A 6113-nucleotide genomic window follows, 5' to 3' on the forward strand; every position below is an offset into this window, starting at 1 on the left:
TTAAATGTAAGATGTAGGAATAGCTAATAAGCACTTGAAAACATGCTCAACATCATTAGTCATCAGGGAAATGCAAATTTAAACCACCCTGGTACCACTTCACACCTACTAGGATGACCATAAACAAAAAGAGAGACAATGACAAGAGCTGCAAGTATTTGGGGGAAATTTGAACATTTGTACATTGCTGGTGGGAATGTAACATGATACAATCACTTTTGAAGACAGTTTGACAGTTCTTTAAAAAGTTACATATAAATTGCCATACAACCCAGCAATTCCACTCCTTGGACGTGAAAATACATCTCCACACAAGACTTGTATGTTAATATTCATAGCAGCATTATTCATAAAACCAAAAAGTGGAAATAGTCCAAATGTCCAGCAGTTGTTGAATAAATAAGAAAATTTGGTATATTAGTATAAGAGAATATTACTCAGCAATAAATAGGAAGCACTATTATATGCCATAACATGAATGAACCTCAAAAAATTATGTGAAGCTAAAAAAAAGCTGAACACAGAAGATTATGTATTATTTGATTCCATTTATATGGAATGCCCATGAAAAGCAAGACTGCAGAGACAGAAAGCTGATTAGTGGTTTTCTGAGTTGGGAGTAGGAATGGGGATTAACTAAAAATGAGAATGAGGGATATTTCTTGGGTGATAGATATGTTCTAAAATTGGATTATGGTAATGATTACACAACTCTGTAAATTTACTAATGATCGTTGATTTATATACTTAAAATGGGTGAATTTCATAGTATGTTAATTATACCTCAATAAAACAGTTTTAAAAATAGATCTCCCCAATAAACTAGACTAGTTCTGAATTTTTGGAAAATTAATTTCTATATTCTGAGCCTAGATAACCAATATTACACTCAAGACTCATTAACGGACATTAAAAACTTAAATGTGCCTCAAAGTACATTTAAGCTGATTACAGAGGTTTTAATTATTCAATGTCATGGCCATTCCAGAAAGAAAAGGTCCACGTAAAGTTTTCTCGCTGCCTTCCATGGAGAGAGGCTGAAATGAGCTTTGCCCTGGGTGATGACACTCTTCCTTGTCATTGATTAACCAACTTTGTAGGAAGGCTGCTCTATTGACACCTTGCTTTGTATAGAGAGTGATATCTGGCCAAGCTTTGATGAGCACAGAAAGTGTCCACTCACAACCACCAAGCTGATAGTGATAGCTACCTGGAACTTCTGAAGGAGGCTACCAAGAGAGATCTGAATCTTTCTGATGAAGGTGGCATGACTCCCACGCTCCTGGCCACCTATCATGGGAACTTGGAAGCCCTAGAAATAATCTGCAGCAGAAGGTAAGTTCACCCTGAGAGTTTCAATTGGAAACTGTTTGTGGTAGAATTTGGCAGACAGCAGCAAGCAGCAGAGGCAGAGAAGTCAGCAAAAATACTTTGCCCTTTTTAGACTGTCTAAATAATTAGCATTTTAGAGAAAGGTAGAAAACTGCCTGGAGATGCTCCCTTCGCACAGAGAACTGGCACCATGGGGGTCGTGAGCCACACATACAGGAGAGACTCTGAACTCTGAGGCATGTTATTGGCCTTGTGGGGGAGAACATTTTAATGATGTGTCTTGAAAAATATTTTCCATGAAGTTTAAATGATTGACACTTTAAAAATAGATCATTGTTCTACTCAGTTTTAATATGTCCACCTCAATCAGAACAAATGATGTGTTTTTATTTTATTTTTTCATCTATGTCATTGAAATCCCACAGTGTTTTATTAACACTCAATCCTAGTGCAAGTCCATGATTCTTAGATGAAGCTGCTGGCTTTACAAGCTGTAAAAGGGACCTTCAGCCTGTCTTAACCTCATCACCTCTCTGGCTGTGAGATACATAAATGCATACACACACCCCCTCAGCCCTTCTAATGCAGGAGTTACTGGGCTTTTTTCTTCTGCTTGTTATCAGAGGGGCTAGACAGTGTTGGCAACTATAACACAAGAGGGGTAAGAAAAGGAAAAAGGAAAAATTTACTTCAATTCAATACGTATTTATTGGTACATATCTCCTATATGCCAGACATTTTGCTAGCCACTGGCGATGCCGTCCATAATCAACAAGAGAGACACAATTACTGTCCTCATGGTGACCAAATCTGAGAGAGGAAGACATAAATTAAGTCATGTGTGATATGCGTTACAAAGAGGGAAACAGAGGGCACTAAATAGATGACACAGGCATCTCTCATAATCTGGGGGTGAGAGAAAGCCTTCTGCATTTAAGCTTGAATTTGAATGATGAGAAGTTGGCCAGATAAAGATGGGAGGAAGAGACTTTCCACGTGAGTACACTGTGCACTCTGGGCACTGAAGAAATTGAGTATGGCTGGACATGGCTTGAGTAGGGAAAGGCCAAGTCTTAAGAGACAAGACCAGGTCACAAGAGCCTTGTAAACTCTGTTAAGGAGTTGAGCGTTATCCAAGGGGCATGGGGATCCATTGTCATCGGGTTTACACAGGGAGCCACCTGGTACATTTGTGTTTACAAAATTTGCTCAGGCAGCTATGTAGCAGTCAGAGAGAAACTTGAGGGTTGTTTTAATGGTCAGACTGAGAGATGAACTGGACGAAGTAGGGCAGCGGGAATGGGGAGATGTGGATGGATTTGAGTGGTAGTTTGGACATGGAATTGATTATGATAGACTGGATGTTAGGGTGGGTGGATAAAGTAAGAGGAAGATCAAAGCCCCATGTTCTGGCTTCAGCACGTTGTGGACATTGGCATCCTTTATCAAAGGAGTGGGTGATACTCAGGAAGAGTTAGAAGATTCAAAGGTGGTGTTTTTGCATGAAGGACTGAATGAGGAAGGGGTGGAGTCAGTGTTCTCTATTCCTTCTGTCTGATTTGACTTCCTCTTCCCAAATACCACACCCTACCATCAGCTGTTGGAATTCTCCAAATTGTAACTCTAAGCCATCTCTCCTCTTCTCCCAGCCTTTTCCCATTTGTTTGTTTGACATGGTAATTTCTCTCAATTTAATATCAAAGTCTATTCCATTAAGTTATATTTATTAAACACTAAGTATGGGCACAAAAGTTCTTCTAACCCTGCTTTTTCTAGTCCTTCCTTCTCAACTCTTGTCTTCTGATCAATTCTAGTATATCCCAGATTTTGTTTCCTTCTCTCCAGAAGCATTTAAGATCAGCTATCTTAAGTCACCCTCATATAGGCTGGAAAAAAAATAACTTGTGAGGGTTTTCATAGGTCATCTCCTATTTAGACCATAGCCAATCTTTAGAAACCTGTGTGAGATCAAATTGCCAATTAGATTTAAGGGGGAAAAAAAGGGAAACCAATTAAAAATTAAATTTAGAAGTTAACCAGTCATTGAGGGCTATTCCAGTGCGATGATTTCGGTGTTTGACCGTCGCTGCCTGATTGAGACTGTAGATCGTGTGGTAACTATCAATATTGGAACCTTGGCTTTGTTAAAAACTGTTTTTCTTTCTTTTTAAATTTAAAAATGGAAAGCAATAATTACATGTGTTATCCTACACTGGAAAGACAGCCCCAATTACACAAAATTTCATTTTGCCTTTAAAGTGTGCATGATTTTTTTTAGTTTTGTTTCATTTCCTAAAATGGAAAAAAAGTTTTCTTCTTCCTGATTTTTAAAGGAATACATACTTATTGTAACATTTCACATCATACTGGAAAGAAAAAATAACAATCACATTGATTCTCAAAGGCATTAATATTTGGGTGTATATCTTTCCAGACTTTTCCCTTTGAGTGCATGTACGCACATGTGCATTTTTTCCATTAAAAGGGCAACCATATGGACTTTTGCAGAAACATGGTGGAGTGAGAGATGTCCCCAGATCCCTCCCCTTGAAACAACAATAAGCTGAACATCTAAAACTCAACGAAAAAAAAAACACTCAAACTGCACACCAGCACGTCTGAGCGTGGGATCTATGCATAAGAGCTATCACAGGTCAGAACTCCGGGTGTCGGGCAGTGGACTGGGAGAAACAAAGAAGCTGCCTCTTGCAGCCGCTGGAGCTCCCTGTAGGTGGAGGAGGAGGAGTGAAGGAGCAAGAACTTCCCGGAACAACCCTGCCTAGGACTGCTGTGAGCTCCACGTGCTGGGCAGAAGGGCCCAGTCATCAGAGCAGAAGACAGAGAAGCAAGACGGGACTGCAGAGAAACAACTTTGATTTTTACCGGCCCTGGTTGCAAAACCGAGGCTGAGCCACAGCCCCAACCCCCAACCCAAAGGGCCCCTGCCCCATACTCCCTGAGACTAATCAACGTGGAGCCCCAGGGGAATCTGAGCAAATGCTGCTGAGACTATTGCTGACACTGACAGAAACTGAAACTGAGGGTAGCGAGCGTGATTAAATATCTACAAGAAAATTTTTTAAAAAGGCATTTTAAGGCTTTATATAAAGCAGGGATCCAAGAGGCTTAGACGCCACCTGCTGGAAACCAAAAGAAAAGCGCCTTTTTTTTGCAACAGGCTAAAGACAGACCTTTATGTAACAAATATTCTTTCTAGAAAAAGAGCAGAACTCACTTCCATTAATGCCCAGGCAGAGAAATAGTCCAGTAAACACCACGAACAACCAAGGTGACAAGGCATCTCGGAAAGAAAGAGAAAAATCTCCAGAAAATAACCTTACACACATAGATATGCAACTTAAATAACAGAGACTTCAGGATGGTACTTCTGAAAAAACTCAGTGAGTTCCAAAACGAGACATATCAACAATTTCAGGAATAATAATAATAATAATAAAAGCTAGACGAACAGAGCAATGAGATTGAAACCCTCAAAAAGAACAGAATAGATCTTTTGGAGATAAAAAACATACTTCAGAAGTTGGAAAATAAAATAGCAAGCTTGAGAAATAGAGTCGACCAAATGGAGGAAAGGATCAGTGATATCAAAGACAGAAATCTAGAAATAAATCAGGGGAATAGAGATAAGACATGTGCAAAAGAAAATGGATGACTGTATATATATAACTATGCTTTTTCATATTTGTAATGGTAATCACACACCAAATATTCAGAACTGAACTATATAACAGAAACACAAGGACAAAGAAGCAATGGAAATACTGAAATACCAGAACGCAAAAGATAAAATGGCTATAAAAGACTTCATATTTCAATAATCACCCTAAATGTAAATGGACTGAACTCACCAATAAAAAGGCACAAGTTGGAGATTGCATCGAAAAACAAAATTCAACCATATGCTGCCTCCAGGAGACACATATCAGCTCCTAAGACAAATATAGACTCAAAGTGAAAGGGTGAAAAATGATGTTTCAAGCAAATGGCATTCAAGAAAACAGATGCAAAAATCCTAAATAAGATACTAGCAAACCGAATACAGCAACATATTAAAAAGATTACACACCAATGTTCATAGCAGCATTATTTACAGTGGCCAGGACATGGAAACAACTGAAGTGTCTTATGATAGATGATTGGCTAAAGAAACTGTCGTTTCTTTATATACAATGAAATATTAGTCATAAGAAGAGATGAAAAACTGCCATTTACAAAAACATGGATGGATCTCGAGATAATCATGCTAAGCAAAATAAGCCAGACTGAAAAAGTTGAAAATCATGTGATGTCACTTATATATGGGATATAAACCTAAAAGCAACAAATGAGCAGGACAAACAAACAGAGACTCATGGACATGGACTATAGACTAGTGATTACCAGAGGACTATAGAATAGTATTTAGTAGTGGGGTGAGGGAGGAGTAGAGAGGTAGACAGGATAAAGGGGGTCAAATATAGGGGGATAGAGGAGGGTGAAGTGAGTAAAGGGGATCATATATATGGTAGCTGAAGAAAACTGGACTTTGGGTGGTAGATACACAATAAAATATACAGATATCAAATGATAATGTACATCTGAAAATTATATAATTGTATTAACCAACGTTACCCCAGTAAACTTAATTAAAAATATAAGACAAAAAGGGCAACCATATTATACAAATTCCTCTGAAACCTGCTTATACTTATTTGACAATATATCATGGACCATTTGTACTTAAATATAGAGATCCATACCACTAATTTTTTGCTATTTAT

At 38.3% G+C, this 6113-nt stretch overlaps 1 pseudogene; it reads left to right on the top strand.

Annotated features, from left to right (window-relative positions):
* The first annotated feature begins 1168 nt into the window (after positions 1–1168).
* The window catches only part of LOC105309571, a 19408-nt pseudogene continuing 14463 nt past the window's right edge, over positions 1169–6113 (top strand).

Source organism: Pteropus vampyrus, unplaced genomic scaffold (genome assembly GCF_000151845.1).
Source record: "Pteropus vampyrus isolate Shadow unplaced genomic scaffold, Pvam_2.0 Scaffold776, whole genome shotgun sequence".
NCBI classification, from domain to species: Eukaryota; Metazoa; Chordata; class Mammalia; order Chiroptera; family Pteropodidae; genus Pteropus; species Pteropus vampyrus.